At 32.8% G+C, this 21,357-nt stretch overlaps 1 pseudogene across 2 annotated transcripts; it reads left to right on the top strand.

Annotated features, from left to right (window-relative positions):
* The first annotated feature begins 18,801 nt into the window (after positions 1-18,801).
* Positions 18,802-20,695, top strand: LOC147398100 (protein BASIC PENTACYSTEINE1 pseudogene; annotated as a pseudogene). Of its 2 annotated transcripts, none has more exons than XR_015179754.1 (2): positions 18,802-19,056; positions 19,438-20,695. The product of XR_015179754.1 is annotated as a protein BASIC PENTACYSTEINE1 pseudogene, transcript variant X2 (transcript). The 2 variants fall into 2 exon arrangements; XR_015179753.1 differs by having other exon boundaries at positions 18,802-19,060.
* The last annotated feature ends 662 nt before the right edge of the window (positions 20,696-21,357 follow it).

Raw genomic sequence — 21,357 nt, 5'->3', positions numbered from 1 at the left:
AAGAGATGAAAAGTAATAAAATGGATTAAATGGGTAAAAGAGAAAATATAATAAAGTTAGAGGGGGCATCCTCTCTAGGCTTAAGGGGGTAAAAATGAAAACAAAAAAAGAGTTTGGGGTGTATTATTAAAAAAAATTGAGATTAAATGGGTAAAAGATGAAAAATAAAAAAATAAATTAAAGGGGTAGAAGAGAAAATATAGTAAAAGTAGAGGAAGTGATTTAAAATGGTAGAAAAGAAAATATAGTAAAATTAAAAAAAGTGAAGAATGAAGGAAATAAAGTGGGTCCCGTGAAACTATAATTTGATAGGAGGTTTAACGTACAATTGTTATAAAAAAAATGAGATTAAATGGGTAAAAGATGAAAAATAATAAAGTGGATTAAATGGGTAAAAGAGAAAATATAATAAAGTTATGAGAGGTGAAGAATAAATAAAATAAAGTGGGTCAAAAAAACTAACGCTCAATGGAAGGGGTATTATTAAAAAAAATTGAGATTAAAAATGTAAGAAATGAAAATAATTAATTATATTAAAAAGGTCAAAGAGAAAATATAATAAAGTTATAGGAGGTGAAAAATAAATAAAATAAAATGGGTCTCAAAAACTATAACTTGATGGAAGGGGTATTATTAAAAAAAAATTGAGATTAAAAAAGTAAGAGATGAAAATTGGATTACAAGGGTAAAAGAAAAAATATAGTAAAGTAAGAGGGGACATCCTCTTCCGGGTTAAGGGGGTAAAAGTGAAAAAATAGGGTTGGAAGGGTATTATTAAAAAAATTGAGGTTTAAGGGATAAAATAAAAAATAATAAAGTTGATTAAATGGTAGAAGAGAAAATATAGTAAAATTATAGGAGCTAAAGAATAAAGGAAATAAAATGGGTCTCATGACACTATAGTTTGATAGGAGGTTTAACTCACAACACTGTAAATGATGAAAAAAATTTCATTAGATTTGTCTCCTACAATACTGTAAATGATTGGACATTTATATCACACAAGTTATAATATTTAGTGTTTATAAGATTTGATATGCACTTTATGCCAATGTTGTGCATCAAAACATGCAAGAACCTGTTAAAATTTTTTTTTGATATATTTAAGGTGTTATACATCATTGCCTAAGGTTATAATGTATTTTAAATCCATACCTCATGGTCTTGATGTCGATTGGATTGGATGCTCTAACAATACACAATCAATAATATGATTTTATGTCTTATTATATCACGGTCAAGTATTAAATCTGTAGACGTGATGATTCAAAACTTTTTAAGATTTTGAACTCACCTATTTGGAATTTTTGTAGTCATCACCATTCAAAGAGTTTGGATGTGAATAGGCATCATAAAAAAGTTAAAAAAAATTTTGTTTGCCTCATAGTAAGTCACATATCCAAAGGATAAAGAGGAAGGGCTACCTAGAGAACTAAGATAAGAAGATTCGGTTGAGGGACAAGGGAAGTGTTAAGCACTTTGTCCCTCTCATCCAATGATGGTTACCATTATTGACTATAAGTGAAGTAAGAAACTCATTTTTTTTGGATTTTGCAAGTAGAAGGAATTATAGAGAGAATTTAGTGAAAATCGACTATAGTCTAGTTTTGGAAAATGAAATAAATGAACTAGTGAGCAAGCTAAAATTGGAAAATGGTGCTTGCTAGATTTTTTTTGTAAGCCTAGGATTTTGATGGAAATCCACATGGATCTCACCATCTTAGATCCCAAAGCTCTTTTTAAAAGTTTATGTACTCAGTTGGGATTATTTTTTTGTTTTTTTAGCATTTAAGAGGTGTTCGTGAGTTGCACACCACCATGTAAAGATTAAAGACCTTATGCAAGAGTTGTGTCATCTTTAAGATTATTTTTGTTGGCCAAGGGAGTTTAGATATGGATTTATAAGAATCCACACCTTAGCTCATAGTTTTTTTAGATTGTGATGTGTGCATGAATAGTTTTACACAGAGAATATCACCTCAAAAAGGCAAAGATGGTTTACTTTCTAGTTCTTAAGTCATTGATAATAGAAGAAAAAACTATAACTAAGAATTTTGTATGTAAAAAAATAAATTGAAAATACTAATAAGAAATTAAAATGCTTTCAAGAAGTTTATTGTTCGGTGTAGATTATCAATAATAAAAAAAAGAAAAAAGTTTACTTTGGTAAGCAAGTATCGATCCACATAGACAATGTTGATTCAATATTTTTTTTAACTCAAAACCAATTTAGATTTACGTAACTAAATTAAAAATAGTTTTCGAGAATAAAACTTATCTAAAAAGACTATAAAATAAACTATTTAAATTACTATAGAAAAGTTTAGATTGGTTTGATCAACCCTTGCAAGTTCTTTTAATATCTTAATTATCCTCTATTTATCTTGATTCACTAAATAAAATTAATGTTTATGGGTCGGAATATTGAGTAGTTATACTAAAAAGGGATTCAATTCATGTGATCAACTTATTAAGTCAAAATTATGAGATAAATATTAAATGTTTTCTGTAAAGTATGATTTATCTTGAGCTGATCAAAATATAAACTATCAAAATTATAGAACAATCAATATTATTTACGATAATTTCTACTTAAGAAGTTTCACTTTAAACCAATAAACCTTGTTATGGGAACAGTAAAAATAGATTAACAGAAACTTGTTCAAGCTTCCTTGACCAATTTAACAGAGAGTTTAACTAATAGACATTGCAAGAACAATAAATAAAATAAGCATAAAAGAAAAGGAGAATGGAGATGAGATAACGAAAAAAGTTTTCTTTATTGATCTTACTTCTGAAACCAACAAAATTCTCTTTGGTTACAAAACTTCTACTTTAAATAAAAACTCAAAGAAAACAAGAGAAAGAAAATTCCTAAATTTCTAGATATTTCTAAACTCTGGTCTGGTCTCCTATTTATAGAGATCAGATTAAGATTTATAGGGTTCGAGATCTTTTTGTAAACATAATAGATTTCAAACCCTAATTCAATACGAATTATCTTCGGCCGCCAAACTTCTGCCCAAATCTCAAGTAAGTCTTCACCAACGTCACCACGCCGCCCACATTGTCTAAGGCACCGTAGTCAATATAGGCCCAATTGACTTTGGTCTTGGTCAGTTGACTTTTTTCGAGTCTTAACTCGTACTGAATTCTTTGAATTTTTTGACATCTTTTCAGAAATTTACGACATTTTCCTATTATACGAAAATAACAGTAATTAGTTTAAAAAATATATAATTTTATTGAAATCAACAATTATTATGGGCTAACAATGAATTATATCGAATAATGAGATTTAGTGTATAGTTTACCCATAAATTTTATATAATTTGAGATCTAGAAATCACTTTCTAGACCATGATCACACCCCCAAACCTATATTTTTCTAATCCCGAACAAAAGTAAAGTAAAAATTAAAGTATAGACCACTTTCATAGGTTAGACGATTGCATTTAGCAAATGCAACAATCCCTTAAACTCTTAGTGGATGAGTTTGATTCGTGAAGGTTTGCAGTGAATATACCTACAAAATTCCAACACTTTACAAAACTATAAAATCAAACTCCAAGTATATAAGGTGAACATAACAACATTTCACAAATCAGTCAAAGGTCTTTTATGTTTGAGTAAAGTTATAATTTATATTCCTCATTTTAAAAAATTTCAAGAATAACTTGAGTGCTTGTGCAAATTTTTTTAATTTTTCTTTTTAAAAGCAACATCTTTTCAAGAATAAGATTTCACCTCTTATTCGTTAAGAATAGTCAATTCTACCTAAGTTCTAACTTAAAACTAAACATCATGTCTAATATTGTGAGATGTGGATAGTTCACTTTAATACCACTAAGAACTTTTATCCGTGATATTCCAATTTACTCACATTTTTACCACTGACAACTTTCACCATATTGAAATTATTTGATCTCATTGGATTTTTTCTTTTTGCATTTTTTTAGTTTTAGCCTTTTTACTTTACTTTGATCTTTTTTTCATCTTTCTACTTTTTATTTTTCAACTTTTTCACACCATCATTTTTCTAGTGTTCTTTTTTGAAAAAATAAGTAGTCATTTTCAAGGTACCTAATCTAATTTTATGGTTGAAGTCTAAGTTATGCTAATTCCAATTCTATTTTTCTTCTAACCAACCAATCAAAGGACAAGGAAATCATAGTTCACTAGACTCGGTTTCTCCTAATATTCTAGACAAAGAAGAAGGTCAACTTTTATTTTTATAAAATCTTATTTTGCTTGTATTCAATTAAAAATATTGTGAAACTTTCAAAGTAATCTTTTGATTATCTTGATGAAGAATAAATAAACCGCATGATCAATAAATTTTAGGACATGAGCCTGAGATTTGAAATTCTTATATAAACACTAAAAGTGGTAAATATTGTTGATTTTTTCAATTTTTTTAAAAAAATTGAAAATAAATTAGTAATGTAATGCAATTGTAAGCTAACCCTACCCCCAAACCTACACGAAATATTATCCCCAATATGAAGTAATATAAAAAGAGAAAAAAGGTTAGATCACACCCAAAACAATTTTATCATTAATTTGCATTGATGTTATAACTTATATGCAAAGATTGAACATTCATAACATACATATGATTGACAGGGAATTATAGAAACAAAAATCCTACCTACGAAAGCAAAAACATCCTAATTAGGGAATTAAAAATATCATAATCTAAGAAAATACATCCTAATTAGAATTTGAACTCGCAGCAACTCGTGTACTCACACATGCCTTTTGTTCCTCAATATAGGTCATTATTTGTCCCTACTGTTCAATCGACAAGTGTTGACCTGTTTGCAAATCTTTGTTACGTTAGTTGACCTTCTTGAGTCCCTTAAAAACTTTCTCAAAGGCAGTGTGATGCCTTTTCGGGGGTATCTGGTCAAAATGTCCTCAAAATTCGGACTTGATGTTCGATCTTCCTCAGGTTTCTCTTCTTCAAATTATTCTCTTGGTGGTCCATAGTCATGGGGGCTGTCGTGTTCATTCTTATTGATACCTAGGGCCCAAAATCCTTGCACACGATTTTTTAAAGTGCTTTCTCCTTAAAGGTTGGAAGTCGCTCTAGGCCACCCTATGTTATCAAACCAGCCATTGGGACACCCATCTGTCATTAGAGAATGCGACAGACGAGATGAGATAACTCAAAAGGTTCACTTTGATCAGTCATTACATCGACCAATGTCTCTATAAGCAAACGGACCAGACAAAATGTCGGGTCACATGTTTGAATGACATGCAAGATGTAGAGATGCTTAGTATACATCTTCATCGAGTGTTGTGTACCGAGCACATTGGTTGTAATACAACACCAACATAGGTATTGATTTTTGTAAAGGCACTTGGATTTCAACTTGCCATCTTTGATATGAATATCTTGTTTGGAGAGGTCGAAGCGTGTAATGTAGTAACTGAAACCAAAATTGGACTCATGCTCACCGTTTTTCATCGATTCAATTTTTAAGATCGCTTGAATATTGGAGCGTCAATCATGAACAAAATGCCATGAAAATTGATGGTGATCGAAATAGTTGAGGAGTCGACAGAGGCATACGAACCATAAAATCCTCGGACTAATTCATTGCTAAACTTTTCATTCCCCTTATAAAATAATTGACTTCAACCACGTGCAGTAGTTCATTGTGAAACCACATACTTTGGGGAGTGTTAAATGCATCATAGTATACCTCTTCGAAAAAGATTATTCAGATTTTTAGAGCCCTGGATTGAAAAAGGTGGAGGAAGAGAAGCTTAGCCAAAAACTTGGAGGACGTGGGCCCTAAGATCATTGCAGCGTCGTGAATGGGTTGGGCGGCACAGTGGGATTATGGAGGATGATGCTGTGCAAAATGGAGATAAGTCATTTTGTACAGAGATTTTGATTAAGTCGATTGGATTTGAATTTTAACGATCGGATGTTGAGAATGTAGTGAAAATGGAAATAGAGGCTTGGAGAAGATGAAAAATAGTTTTAGGGTTCTTTTAAAAAATGCTTAATTTTCCAAGAAAATTTCAAAATGAAAAATAAATTTTCTAAGAAAATTTTCTTATGAAATTTTGCAAAAATTTAACCCTTTTTTACCCTCCATGGTGAGTTCAAATTGAGAAAAAGAAGTGAAAATTTTATCTTACGTGGTAGCAAATACAATTTGCAAGTCTTCTACATTAAGGGTTACTTCTCAAAAAATGATAAAAGTATGTTTGATTGCATGGAAAGTGACTTTCCATGGAATTTGAAATCCATGAAAAAATAGTGGTGAAAAATAGGTAGGGTTGGAAAATCAAATTCCATTGTTTGATTTTATTTTAATAAAATCATGGAAAAAATATGAGAAAGAAGAAGAAGAGAAGATGAGGAGGAAGAGGGAGGAGGGAGGATGTGACAGCGGCGACGACAGCGATGGTGGCGGTGGAAGTAAGTGAAGAAGAAAAAGGGAGAACGTGATGGTGATGGTGGCGACGGTGGAGGTAAGTGAGGAAGAAGATGATGAGAAAGATTGGGGGAAAATGTGGTGGTGGTGGTAGCGGAGGAGGTGAGGGATGGAAAAGAAGAGAGAGAGAGAAAGAGGGTGGCTGGAGATGGTAATGATAGAGATAGTGACGACGACGGCGACGGTGACAACGAGGTTAGTGTAATGGTGGTGGTTGTGGTAGGAAAGAAGAAGATATGAGTAGGAAAGAATTGGGGATGAAAAATATGGGTGGATTTCACCTTCCCACCCATATGGGTGGGAAAATGAAATCCATGTTTTGGTGGACTTTTTGATTGGGGTGAAAAATGAATTTCCATTTCCATGTGCAATCAAATACTTGAAAAATGTCATTTTCCATAGAAATTGATTTTCCACCTTATTTTCCATGTGCAATCAAACATACCTTAAGTTTATTATCTTCAACCAGACAACGACATAGGACTAATCCTGGTACACAGGATCACTTAGAAATGAATATTTTTCTTAGGATATTGAGAGAGGAAGGAAAGGCTTGAGACTTTGACCGTTGACTTGGAAAATACTACCATCTACGGGATTGAGAATCTCAATATCATCATGGAGATGAATGTTATGGACCACAAATGGTCTTGTCCAATAAGATTTCAATTTTCCAAGGAAGAGATGGAGGCAAGAATTGTATAGTAACACCTTTTGACCTAAATGGAAGGATTTCCTCTAAATATGTTTGTCATGCTAAGCATTTGTATAATCCTTGTACAATTTAACACTATAATGTATCATTACGTAGTTTTTCTAATTCGGAGAGTTAAAGTTTTTTGTGTTCTCCTACCTTGGCAAAATCGAAGTTTAGATGTTTGACAGCCAAATAACCTTAGTGTTCGAGTTCGACCGAAAGGTAACAAGCTTTCCTGAAGATGAGATGATAGGGGGACATGCCGATCGAAGTTTTGAAAGCCATTATATAAGTCCACAAGGCATCAGTTAAACACAAAGACCAATTTTTTCGAGAAAGGTTGACTATTTTTTCAAGAATGATTTTAACTTAACCATTAGAGATTTCAACTTGCCCACTTGTTTATGGGTGATACAGGGTGGCGACCTTGTTAGTAATGACATATTTATGTATTAGGCTTTTAAAAATTTGTTTGTAAAAATGCTTACCCCCATCACTAATGATGACATGAGGAGTATTAAAATGGGCAAACACGATATTCTTAAGGAATTGAACAACGACCTTGTAGTCATTGGTTCGGCATGTTGTTGCCTTAACCCATTTAGACACGTAGTCGACTGTGACTACGATATATTGAAATCCTTATGAAATGGGGAAGGGTCTCATGAAGTCAATGCCCTAAACATCAAAGATTTCGATGATCAAAATTGGTTGTTGAGGTATTTTATTCTTTCGGTTAATCTTACCTAAACGTTGGCATCGATCATAATTTAGCAAAAAGATGGGCGTAATAAAAAAGCATTGACTAGTAGAAATCGTATTATAGGACTTTTGTTATTGTTTTCCTATCTCCAAAATGAGCATCATAAACGTGGTTGTGCAAAACTTAAGAATATTTTTCTAATCGCTATTAAAAACATATCAACGAATTATTTGATCTAGGCAATACGTAAATAAGTATAGATCATCTTAGAAAAATCATTTAGCTAAGGTGAGAAATCTCATCGTTTCTTATTTCTTTCATGTAGTAGATGTTTGTCCTATCACCAGATAGTTGACAATGTCAGAACTTGTTTCAACTATTAATCTAGATAGGTGGTCAACAACCACATTCTCGCATATTTTCTTATCTCGAATTTCAAAATCAAAATTTTGAAGTAGGGGAATCCATCGGATTAATCTTATTTTTGTATCTTTCTAAGAAAGAATGTATTTCAACGCTACATGGTCAGTGAAGATTACTACCTTGAATCCTATTAAATAGGAGTGAAATTTATCCAGAGCAAAAACTACATCTGATAGTTCTTTCTCAGTGGTGGAGTAGTTGAGTTGGGCATAATTTAGTGTCATACTTACGTATTAAATGACATAGGGGAGTTTGTCAACTCACTACCTCAGAATAGCTCCTATCGCATAACCAGATGCATCACACATCACCTCAAAAGAAGAATCCCAATTGGGTGGATGGATGATAAGTGTTGAAATTAACTCAGTTTTGAGCTTGTCAAATGCATTTAAACAAGCTGTTGAGAGTTCAAAGGTGACATATTTAGTAAATCGCACAGGGGTTTGGAAATCTTTCCAAAATCCTTGATAAAACGCTTGTAAAAGCCTACATGTCCCAAGAAAGAATGGACTTTTTCATAGTTTTAAGGAGAGGTAGGTTAGCGATAAGATCAATTTTTTTCCTTACCTACCCCAATCCCCTTGTCGGATATAATGTCTCAATACGATCTCGGAGGTGACCATAAAATGGCATTTCTCCCAATTTAGCACAAGATTCTTCTCATGACATCTAGTTGAGGCTAGTTTCAGGTGATTCAAACAGTCGTCAAAGCTGGATTTAATGACCAAAACGTCAATCATGAAGATGTTAAAAAATTTCTCTATCATATTAAAAAAATGCTTAACATGTATTGTTGAAAGGTCGTAGGAGCATTGCAAAGCCCAAAGGGCATACAACAATAGGCAAAAGTCTCAAGTCTCAAAGGGACATGTGAAAATAGTTTTTTCTTGGTCTTCAAAGGTAATCGGGATTTGATTGTATCTCGATTATCCGTTAAGAAAGTAGTAATAGGCATGTTTGACCAAACACTCTAGCATCTGATCAATAAATGAAAAAGGGAAGTGATCCTTACATGTTATTGAGCTCAACTTCCTATAGTCGATACAAACTCGCGCATCCAGTTTAGATGTGAGTAAGTATAAATTCATTGTCTTTATTGGTAACAAATATGACGCCAAATTTCTTTGGGATCACCTGAACTGGAATAACCCATTTGTTATCTGAGATTGTGTATATAATACTTGCATTTAGCAATTTGAGGACATCTCCTCAGACTACTCTTGTAAAATCGGATTTAGTCTTCTCTGTGGTTCTCTCGAAGGTTTGGAATTTTCATCGAGATGTATTTGATGCATGGCCATAGAAGGACTGATACCCTTGAAATTAACTATGGTCCAATCAATAACTTCTTTGTGTTTGTGTAGAACGTCTAATAACTACATTTGTTGTGACTTTTTTAAATTGGACAAGATGATGATAGGAAAGGTCTCAACCTTTCCTAAGAACACGTATTTCAACATATCTAACAACTACTTTAGTTCAAGCTTGGAAGTTTTTCCAACTGATGGTAGAGGTGAAGGGGTAGGGAGATTCTCGACTTTTAGTTGTCATTGTTGAAAATCCATCTCAAGGACAGATTCTAATAGGGAGTTTACCTCCCTGATGGACTTCTTTTCATCAAAATCAAAGTCGAATTTGTCGAATTTGCCTAATTACTCTTTTAGAAGGTCAATATTCTTCATTTCTTTGAATGTGTTACTGACCAAAGTATCAATCATATTGACTTCTTTCAGATCATCTATATCAACGGATTGAAATTTGTTGTAGAAGACATTTATTTTCACCTTCATGTCTCCAAAAGCTAAGGTCATGATTTCATTTCGACATCTAATAATAGCATTGGATATGGCTAAGACAGGTTGGCCACGATGATGGGAACATGGTTATTTGGATTAATGATAGGTTCGATATTAAGAATCACAAAATCGACAGGGAAATTAAAGTCTTTTACTTTGATGATCACATCATCTACTATTTTCTTGAGAACTTTAACAGATCTGTCTATTAAACTTAAAGCGATATATATAAGTTTGAGTTCCTTTAAACCTATTTGTTTGTAGAAATAAAGAAGGGAGAAGGTTTACACTGGCCCCCAGGTCCATTAACATTTCTCAATCATAGTTCTCCGATATGCATAGAAATTATAAGATAATCAGGATTTTTGAATTTAGGTACAATAGTCTGTTGAATCAGACAAGAAGATTGGATTGATCACAGTCTCTCTTGGCACAGGGTTTTTCTTTACCCAATAATTAGACCCTTGAGAAATTTGGCATAAAAAGGGATTTGACGAATTGCGACTAGAAAAGGAATATTAATTTAGACGTTCTTGAATACTTCTAGAATCCCTTTCAATTGTTTTCATTTCTTATTGTCTGCTAGTTTATGTGGAAATAAGGTATTAGAAATGGTTATTTGAGTTTCATGTGGTGGAGGAATTTCTTTTTGTAGGTCTTTTTCTTTTATAGGAGGTGCACTTTGGGTTTTCCCTTGTGTTGGGACCTCAATGAGCATATGCACCTGGTTTATCCACTAGTTTATTAGAATGTAATATGTGGACTACTTGTATAGAGTCATTAGAAGGACCAGGTTGACTCATCATTTCATATTTTCCTTTATAGCAATTCCTCTTAGGCTGGGCACCATTTGACTTGAAAATTGCCCTTTGTTTCTTTTCCTGAGAGACAGAGCTAGTTGACCCAACTGAACCTTAAGTTTGTTAATTTCTTGATCATTAACTTGATTTATTTACGATTGGTTCTGGTAGGTCTGTATTTACTGTTGCATAATTTGTTGTTGTTGCTTTAACAACTCTGTCATCATTGATTTTAATGAAAATTTTGTTTGTGCAACTAGGAGAGAGTAGTTGGTCATAAAGTTGACAACAATCGTCCTTTAATGAGAAGTATGAGATGAAGAGTAAGATGGTTGCGAAACCAAACATAGGTTAGCATTAGATTGAGGCTATTGGTTGTAACTTTTCTAGAAACCTGGAGCACCATTATGTTGGATAGGTTCATTCCGACGGTATGAAAAATTAGGGTGGAACCTATTATCAGTGTGGTGTGTCTTACTGTAAGAATTGGAAGTGGATTTCCTAAAATTGTTATATGACCTAATATCATTTGTTTGTTCTGCCTTTATTATGGGTAAACTGGGACAACTTTCGATGGGGTGGTCGAAACTTTTGTATACGTTACATACTGGAGGTATTTCTGTGGTGATTTGCAAAATTGGGGTGGCCATTTGTTGGTTAACTTTGATATTGAAAACATCAAACTTTTTGTTCAATTTTTGCATACTATTAATCAGGCTGGTTATTACATTTTTGAGATAAGGATCATTTTTTATCTCATACATGCCTGGTTTATTGGTCCCAAGTCACCTCTATCAAAATCTCCTAAATTGGTGCTCCAATTTCAAAAAATTTCAATGAGTTCTACAAGAAACTCATAAGCTTGATTCTAAGTCTAATTCATGAATTTTTCTTTATGCATAGACTCTAGGAGAATACGTTGGATTATAGTAAGACCTTGATAGAAGAAGTTGATCAGTTGGGTTTTATTTATCCCATGATGTGGGCATTTGACTAGTAGGTCATTGAATATCTCCCAAGCTTGGGAGAATTCTTTATCGGGTCTTCTCTTGAAGTTCCAAATGGTATTTTTGAATTATTTCATTTTTGCCATTGGAAAGTATTTGGCCATAAATTTTCTTAATAACTCGTCCTATGTGCTAATCAAGTTTGAGGCCAAATAATTTAACCATGCGCATCATGATCTTCTAGAAAGAGAGGAAACAAGCTTAACTTGACATTTTCCTTATCAAGATGACCATTTCGAAAGCTTTAACATAAAGACAAAAATTTGTTAATATGATTGTAAGTTTGCTTACTCTCAAAACCATGAAATTTAATGAGCATGTTGATAGTAACTACCCTAATTTCAAATTGTACCACATTGGTAATTGGCAAGACAATACACGAAAGGGGGAGTTGTTGTTAATCAGTGTCTAGAAAGTGGTTTCTAGAGACCTTATTGCATTGATTTTATGGATAAAATATACATTAAAATATTTTATTAGACATAATGCATTGTTAGTCCATAATAATTATTGTTTTCCATAAAATTATATGTTTTGGGAACTAATTACTGTTATTTTCGTGTAATAGGAAAAAAATCATAAATTTTCGAAAACAAATTAGAAAATTAGAAGATGTCATTGTGATCAAGGATTCGGAAAAAGTCATCTGACCAAGACCCAAGTCAATTGTACCCACATGGACCGTAGTGCCTAGGTTAGGTAGGATGGCATGATGAATAAATCAAGGAATTCCTCGAGATTTGCATAGAAACTTTACGGTTGAAAGTATTTTATTAAATTATGATTTTGATATATTATATTTACATAAATTAATCTAGTCTCTATAAATAAGATACCAAATTAGAGTAAAAAATTATCTCATGTCTTCGGAGATCAACTTCTCTTCTTCTATTATTTTAACTGAAATTGTTGTTGTTGCTTCAACATCTCAGCCACCATTATTTTTAATGTAGAATTTGTTTGTGCAATTGGGTGAGAATAGTTGGTCATAGGGTCTACAACAATCGCCTTTTGATAAGACGTATGAGGTAAGAAGTAAGATGCTTGTGGAACCAAAGAAATGTTTGCATTGGACTGAAACTGCCTATTATAGCCTTTTTGAAAATTAGGAGTATCACCTGGTTAGATAGGTTCGTTCTAACGATAGGAAAAGTTTGGGTGAAACCTATATTCCAGATGGTAAGTCTGGTTATATGAATTTGGAGTGGGTTTTCTAAAAGTATTATATGACCCAATGACATTGGCTTGTTTTGTATTGGTTATAGGACAGTTCTCCATGAGGTAGTCAAAAGTTTCGCATATGTTACATGAGAAAGACATCTCTGAAGTGATTTGGAGTACATGATGTATCTCTTGTTGGTTAATTTGTATGTTGAAAGTATCAAATTTCTTATTTAAATTTTGCATAGTACTAACTAGAGTAGTCATTGCATAGATCTCGTACATTCCTGGTTTATTGGCTCAAAAGTCACTCCTATCAGAATCTCCTAAATTGGTGCTCCAATTTCGAGAATTTTCAGTGAGTTCTATGAGAAACTCATAAGCTTGATTTGGAGTTTGATTCATGAATTTTTCTTTGTGCATATGAAAGCGTCATCGATCCGTGAGTGCAGATCTGTATTTTGGTATTTTGGAGTCGTCACCTAGTTTTACGGTTTAGGAACCGAATCATGACTCTAAACATATAAACAATACTGATTTATAAAAAAGAAACTATGTGTCTAGGGATCACGTTATGGGATTAGAAGGTGTTAGGTATCAATCCTACCCGGAACTTTTCCTAAAAATTACATTGCTAAAAACGACTTAAATAAAATAAAATAAAATAAAATAAAAAACCTAACATACCCGAGTGATTGCGACGATCGATTACCTCAGAACTTGTGGAGAGCGTTCCTCGTGTGAATCTTCCTACTTTTGTCTCCGTCATTAGATCTGATTTTGATTTTCAAGATAAGGTATTTTCCTTTTAGATCTGAGTATTTTATGATTTTTTGGGTGTTTTGAGGGTTTTTATATGTTTTTTGAGTATTTCTGAGTGTTTTTTGAGGAAAAAATAGGATTTGGGTGCTAAATAGGGACTTAAGGTTTTGAAAAGACTGGAGATAATTTTTAACATCTCTTTCCAAAGGTTTTTTTTACCTGTGAGATTGGGTTGTAGAGGCTCCTTTGTATAAAGTTTGATTAGGTTTCTTCAAGATAAGATTAAGTTGTTTAATTAGGATTTAATTATATTTCTTTAATTAGGATTTTAATTCTTACGTACAATGAATATTTTTAAGTTTTTTGGAGAACCTCATAATTATATTTTTAATTCTTTGAGACCCTAGATGGAAGGGTCTTTTAATAAATATTATATGGGCCCCCACTAAATAAGTAGGTAACCACTTAAAATTTGGCTCATGGACTTGATTGATTGATTTTATTTATTCAAAATTTTAATTTGATTTATTAATGTTTCACTCTACGTAAATTAATGTTTTAATTATTAATTTTGAAATTTTAAATTTTTAGGATTGAAAATTTTACCGTTTTGCCCTCAAAGAGGGCTTTGGTATTGAGAGGTCGTTTTTTGATATTTTGGGATGTTTTGAAATTAATTTTTCGTAAGGAATTCAATGAGAGTATCAGTTTGTTTCACTTATGGGTTTTTGGAGTGAAGACCTTATGAAGGGCATTTTCGTAATTTTATCAAATATTATAAAAATTGACGAAATGATTTATTTGGTTATAATTTGTTGTTTTATGTGTTTGGAGGAATTTTCTTAAGCGTAATGTAGACTTTAGGGATATTTTGATGTCAGAGATATTTCAGTAATTTGGTCATTTTTAGTGATTTTTCTCGTAAAATTTATTTTTGTCTGAAGAATGATGATTTCTATGTTTTTTGATCATATTTTCTTAGCGTAACGTGATTTCTAAAATTTTGCTTGCTTAAAATACCTCATCCGAATTTCTAAAACATATCTAATAACAAAATAAAATATTAGAATATTCATCCATCATTGATAACCATCACAATCGGATTGACGAGTTGATTAATTATGCGAGTGCGAAAATGGGGTGTTTACACCATAGACTCTAAAAGGATACGTTGGGTTGTCGAAGACTACGATATAAGAAATTGACTAGTTGGACTTTATCAATCTTATGATGTGGGCATTTGACTAGTTGGACTTTCCCAAGTTTGGAAAAATTATTCATCGGGTTTGCCCTTGAAGTTCATAGTGGCATTTTTGATTTGTTATATTTTTGCCATTAGAATGAACTTAGTCATGAATTTTCGTGATAACTCGTCCCAAGTGGTAATCGAGTTAGAGGGCATCGAGTTCAACCATGTTGCTGCATGATCTTCTAGAGATAGAGGAAAAAACCTCAATTTGACATTTTCATCATCGAGGTGACCATTTCGAAAGGTTTGACATAAAGTCAGAAATTTGTTCAAATGGTTATAGGGTTGTTCGTTCTCGAAACCATGAAACTTAAAGAGCATATTGATGGTAGCTACCCTAATTTCAAATTGTGCCACATTGGTTGCTGGCAAGGCAATACATGAAGGAAGAGTGGTTGTAGTGGGGGCAAATAACTCATTTAGTGTTCATTGATCTTCTTGGATCATTTGCAATGGGACGATTAGTTGAGCCATCTCAGATGACTGAAAGATATGTGAGGAATCAAATTCTCTTCTAATCCCTTGAAGTAGATGAGATCTTGTGATCTCGGGATCGAATGATTCAAGTGGATTCTTTTGAAAGCTCTTACCTAACATACACTAATAATGAACACATATAGTAGGGAAGAATTTCACACATGCTTGATGGGTTCCTATTAAACTAGATAGCTCATAACTATTTCAAAAGGATAGCTTAAGCCTCTAACCTAGTTCTTTGAAATTGAAATCAACTAATTTAATCCCTAGACGATAGGTGGTGCACGATGTTGAACAAAGGTACTCTTAAATCACCTCTTTGTCTATAATAGACGTAGTCTATCCCTCTAGTACATTAGGGTACAGTGGGGTAAGATTGCACTTAGGCACTGACTCTGATTAAGAAGTGCAATTGGTGCAACTTAGGCTAGCTTTGCCTATTGAGCTCGATGGGACCTATGGTCGAGTCTAATCAGATTTTAATTAAATTTGGGCTCATGTGAATTAATTTCCTAATAGAGCAAGAATGTGGTGATGAAATTCGATTCTTATGTTATTCGTGTCATCCTCGTAAATATGTCATTTTTACTAATGTATAATCAGAAGTGTGCAGTTAACTCACTCAAATTCAATACAAAAATCCACTTGCAAGGGATGCCTGAGGGTTTTGAGTTTTACCTATCGTTTTAAACGGACGTTGATCGAGTTGAGTCAACTCGGGCCACTGACACCAAACTCGGTGTACTAAACCGAGGAGTCGAGATAGTTACGTCTCACTGTCATCCTCTCTTGATTCTATTATAGTTCAAACCTTCTCGAAATAATTAAAATTAAATTCTGAAAATAAGTTAAAAACTTCTGAAAGGAAAATCCTACTATAGTTTTACTTTAGACAAAAATAAATTCATGTTTATTTGTCAAAAATCAGATCCGGGTGGTAGGATAAAATTTCGAACCATTTGTTCCTCGTTGAATCCTTCGACTGAAAACAGAAGATAAATCAAAGTTAAAATTCTAGAAAAAATTATATGTTCTTGAAAATCCAAAAGTCTGAAGAATGATTCTGCACAAATTTGAAGTGCAAATCTTGAAGTTTGATCATGGTGCCACAGATGACCCAAGAGCTGCATAATTTTTTTGATGAAATTGGCTCAATTTTTAGGATTTTGTTCGTACTGGCACCAGGAATCCAATGATATTTTTTTTCAAATTTTTCTGAAATAAAATTTTGATCGATAGAAAACCGAATTAGATTTTTGAATAAAAAAGTATTGGATTACACTATTGTCCCCGACAACGGCATCAATTTCTGTAGATGATGATAAAATAAATAACAAAAGAAAACCTTGACAAACAAGGGTCGAACCACATAGACAACATTAATCCAAAGTATTTTTACTTCCAATCAAATTCAAGTTTATATAGTCGATTAAAAATAATTTTTGAGAGAGATTTATCTAAAATAAACTATTAAAATAAAAACTTAAAAATACGATAGAGAAGTGTAGATCAATTGAATTCACCTTCACAATTTTTATTAGTGAATTCTGGTTCTCTATTTATTTCAATCCACTAAACAAAGCTAATGTTTGTGGATCGGGAAATTAAACAATTATAATAGAAACAAGATCAAGAGTATACAATAAATTAGGTCAAGACTATTAGATAAGCATTAACTGTTCTTTGTAAAGTATGATTTTTTTTGAACTTATCAACGAAAGAAACCATCAAAACTTTGAGAAACATTCAATATAGTTTATGATTTGATATTCCGCATCATGAATGTTGAATTGAAATAATATTTATATTCTCACAATGTAGAATGAGAAAATGATCTTGATAGAACAATTGTAAAATAATTGTATGTATAGAATCTCATGTCTTTGTTGTTTTTCAGATTTTATTTATCCTATCGTGAAGAAACATGTGGTTGCTTATAAAAATAAATTATACAACACTCTTGGAACATTGAAAATATGTTGCCCCCCATATTTTCCTCATTTTTTGATTTGGATAGAAGAGCACTTTCTTTAACCGTTGATATAATGCTCACTAGATTTGATTCCTTTATGGTATGGGACATTATACGACCCTTTGTGCAATATACTTTCCATTGTTTGCATTATCAAAACTCAAAAGTTGATTCAATCATATCATTTATTTCGTATATGAAAAATCAATTTTAGCTACTGAATCTTCAAAGGTTGCTAAATATTGATTTTCCTTTTTTTTAACTTGATATGTGTTTTGGTTCTAGGTTTAATCGTTGCTCCATAGACTTGCGTTAAATATTGGTTGACAACTTTGATGATTTTCATTATGGTTTGATTATGTTGATCAATTATCTCAATCAATGTAATCTATCAACTTCTAACTTTTTTCAACTAACCACATCATCTAATATCGAATTAATAAGACTAAATCTTATCATATGGCTTTGAAAACAATAAAAATATAAAGTGAAAAAGAAAGATCAATATCTTGGTGGGAGACTGTGCCTTGAAACCACTTTGAGGATGAATATTTATACACTCATTCTAAATCTTAAAAAAAAAAATTAAAAAAAAAAAAAAAAAATCAAAATCCATATAAATAAGGAATCATCTCAAAATAGATCAAGAAAAACAATTCAAAACTTAAAAATTTATTAAATATTTCCTAACAATATTAATTAAAAAATTATTTAAAATAAATAAAAACAATTTGATCCATCATACTTTTGATATGATGACATTCCAAATGATATTCATCATTTTAAAGATGTTAAAGATAGTGTTCAAAAGTTACTTCCACTAACCTTGGCATAGGTTTCTAAGATAGAAAGAAAAAGAAGAAAAAACAACAAAGACAAAAGAAAATAGTAAGATGAATCACCTCAGTCGGTGAATTTTCCATTGCGATTATTTATTACTAAATAAGTTGTTAATTGAGCAAAAAAGGACCTAAGAATAATTAATCAATTTACTCCTTGACGATATTAATAGAAGCATGCATAAGCTTAAATTTATTTACGTCGACCACTTGAGCTTCAGAGTATCAATGCGAGCCCGTTGACTTGAATTTGAATTTTATGTCTGGGTTTGGTCTTTTAAAAAATTATTGAAGTCCAAACCCAAACTTGACCCATTGACATCCACATGAACTACATGGTCCAAGCCACTCCAACCTATGATTATAAATTATGAGAAGACAATTGATCTATATGGTATAATTATGCCAAGCCTATAATAATGTTTCCTAAATATATATAGATATAGAGAAAAATAAAAGTGGGTGCCTCCACTTGAATGGAGGATAGGAATCAACCAAGGGAAGGTGATTTTATTTTATTTATTTATTTTGGTATTTTTGATAAAAACATTGGTTTTGTGTCACCTGGCATTTACGCCAAGAAAGATATCGCTTCGGATTTCTATATTTTTGGTATAAAATTGGAAATTCAATATAAACTCTTTATTAGGGTTTGTTCCATTTTATTCATCGATTCTTGCCCCTTTCGTCTCTCTTGACAGCCTAGAGACCTGTAAGTAAGTCTTCCCTCTTTCTTCTCTCTATCTAAATTCATTTTCTCAAATCTGTACTGATTCACTTACATTTTAGGTTTCTTTTTATGGGTTTTAAAATATGATTGTGAATCTGTTAGTTTTTTGTTGATTCATGTCTGTTTCCTCTTTATTTAAAGATCTAAGTCATAAAACCCTAGAAAAGCTGAGATCTTTTTTGTAGAAAAGTGGAATGCAGATTTCTAGGGTTTATTTTGTTGGTATTTGAGTTATTGCTGAAAATTGAAACCCTTTTGTTGATTTTACTTTTTGTTCATCTGTGTTGTTTGTTGATCGATCTTTCTTTCTTGGGTTGCTTAGTTTCCTTATGTTTGATATCTGATTTCTGTAACTATTTTTAGTTGAGGTGGCTGGAGCTTGCTATGCATTTGATGGGTTGACCAGAAACTATATAAAGATTTAATAATTTTTTTTTTGCTGCAATTCTCATCCATCTGTGGTGATCATGGATGATGATAGTGGATTGGGTATCCGTAATTGGGGTTGCTATTATGAACCTTCTCTTAAAGGGAATCTTGCATTACAGCTAATGTCAAGTGTAGCGGAGAGAGATACTAAATCTTTCCTCTCTGGACGCGATCCCTCTATGATGGTAGGTGCAAATAGAGGTTTCCACCATAGGGATTGTGGGGTCTCGGAATCGCCCATCCCCACTGAGTTTGTGAGGGATGGTTGGATCCACCAAAGAGAGAAGATTCTACAAATGCTTCCGGGGAACTCTAATTATTCGGTCCTATCTGAAACGTCCGGAACTCAAGCCATGCACATGGTTCAACAACCACAACCACAACCACAACCTCCACCACCACCACCACCACCACAGCCACCTAGTTCATCAAAGGATGAAGAGTCGGGAATTAAAAAGGATGGACCTTTGAAGAAGAGACAAAGTGCCCAAGCCCCAAAATCCCCGAAAACTAAGAAGGCTAAGAAGGTTGGGCCAAAGGATGAAACTAATTCTTCGGTTAAACGTGCAACAAAGCCAAGGAAGAACACTGGAGTTGTCATAAATGGGATCGACATGGATACTTTGGGGATCCCAATACCGGTTTGCTCGTGTACCGGAATTCCTCAACAATGTTATCGATGGGGCTGTGGTGGGTGGCAGTCTGCATGCTGTACCACAAGTGTATCGATATACCCGTTACCGATGAGCACCAAAAGGCGTGGTGCAAGGATAGCTGGACGGAAGATGAGTCAGGGTGCATTTAAGAAAGTTTTGGAGAAGCTCGCAGCGGAAGGTTATAACCTTTCAAATCCAATTGATTTGAAGACTTATTGGGCAAAACATGGAACCAACAAGTTTGTCACAATCAGGTAGTTTACAATGTGGGTTCTATTACTGGCTCTCCGATTGCGCTCGGTATGTTTCATTTGTATATATTTATTTTGTGGCCCGTTGCAGGGGCTTCTCGGATAGGTTGGTTTTCGATGAGTTATCTCATTCGTGTTACATGTTTTTGAAATTCGGAATTTCGGGTTATCTGGATATGTTGTTTCCTTTACTTCTTTCTTGTATTTTGAGGGCTATCAATCTTATTCGGCTACCAGAATTTTAGGAACTAAATGATAAGATTTGATTGGTTGGTCCTTTTTAGATGATTTGCTTCTATTCTATATATGCTGTTATTTTTTAATTAATGCATGGATATTCTGCTGTTCGATTTATGTTGAAGGAATTTTTGAGTTTGACATTAATATCTTATATTGTTGTGACTTCTTTCAATGTAAGTTTTTCATTGCTAGTGACTAATTATGTCTATAGTTTGCTTTTTTTGGGGGAAATCTGGTTGTTTAAACATCTATGTACCTTAAATGCATGTTTAGTCACTGTGTTGTGTAATGCAAAGGGGAGTGAGTCTGCATGTATCCAATTTTAGTTCATTGTATTTTCAGTGTTCATGACAACGCATTAAAGCCCTTGAAAATGACAAATACTACTACTAGATTCAATGTATCTCATTTGTTTCAAATTTTTTTTTTTTCCGTAATAATTTTTGTTGAAAAGAGAGAATGAGAGACTACATGCAAAAGAAATAGGAAATAGGAAAGAAGATAGTACAAGAAAAGGAATCATCACTAAATGGGACCCAATGTATCCGGAATTGATTGTTTGGTTTTGGGTCTACCACATGGCCTGATGGACTTGATAATTTTGCAGTTTGTTAGCCTTCTTAGGGACCCATTAAGAATTAGATCTCCTTCAGGTACCTGACAGGTATGCATTTGGTAAACAAGTAGTGTAATTTTTTTACTTATAA

Source organism: Akebia trifoliata, chromosome 7, assembly GCF_017979445.1.
Source record: "Akebia trifoliata isolate Shusen 1 chromosome 7, ASM1797944v1, whole genome shotgun sequence".
NCBI classification, from domain to species: Eukaryota; Viridiplantae; Streptophyta; class Magnoliopsida; order Ranunculales; family Lardizabalaceae; genus Akebia; species Akebia trifoliata.
This window is presented reverse-complemented; position numbering and strand designations above follow the sequence as displayed.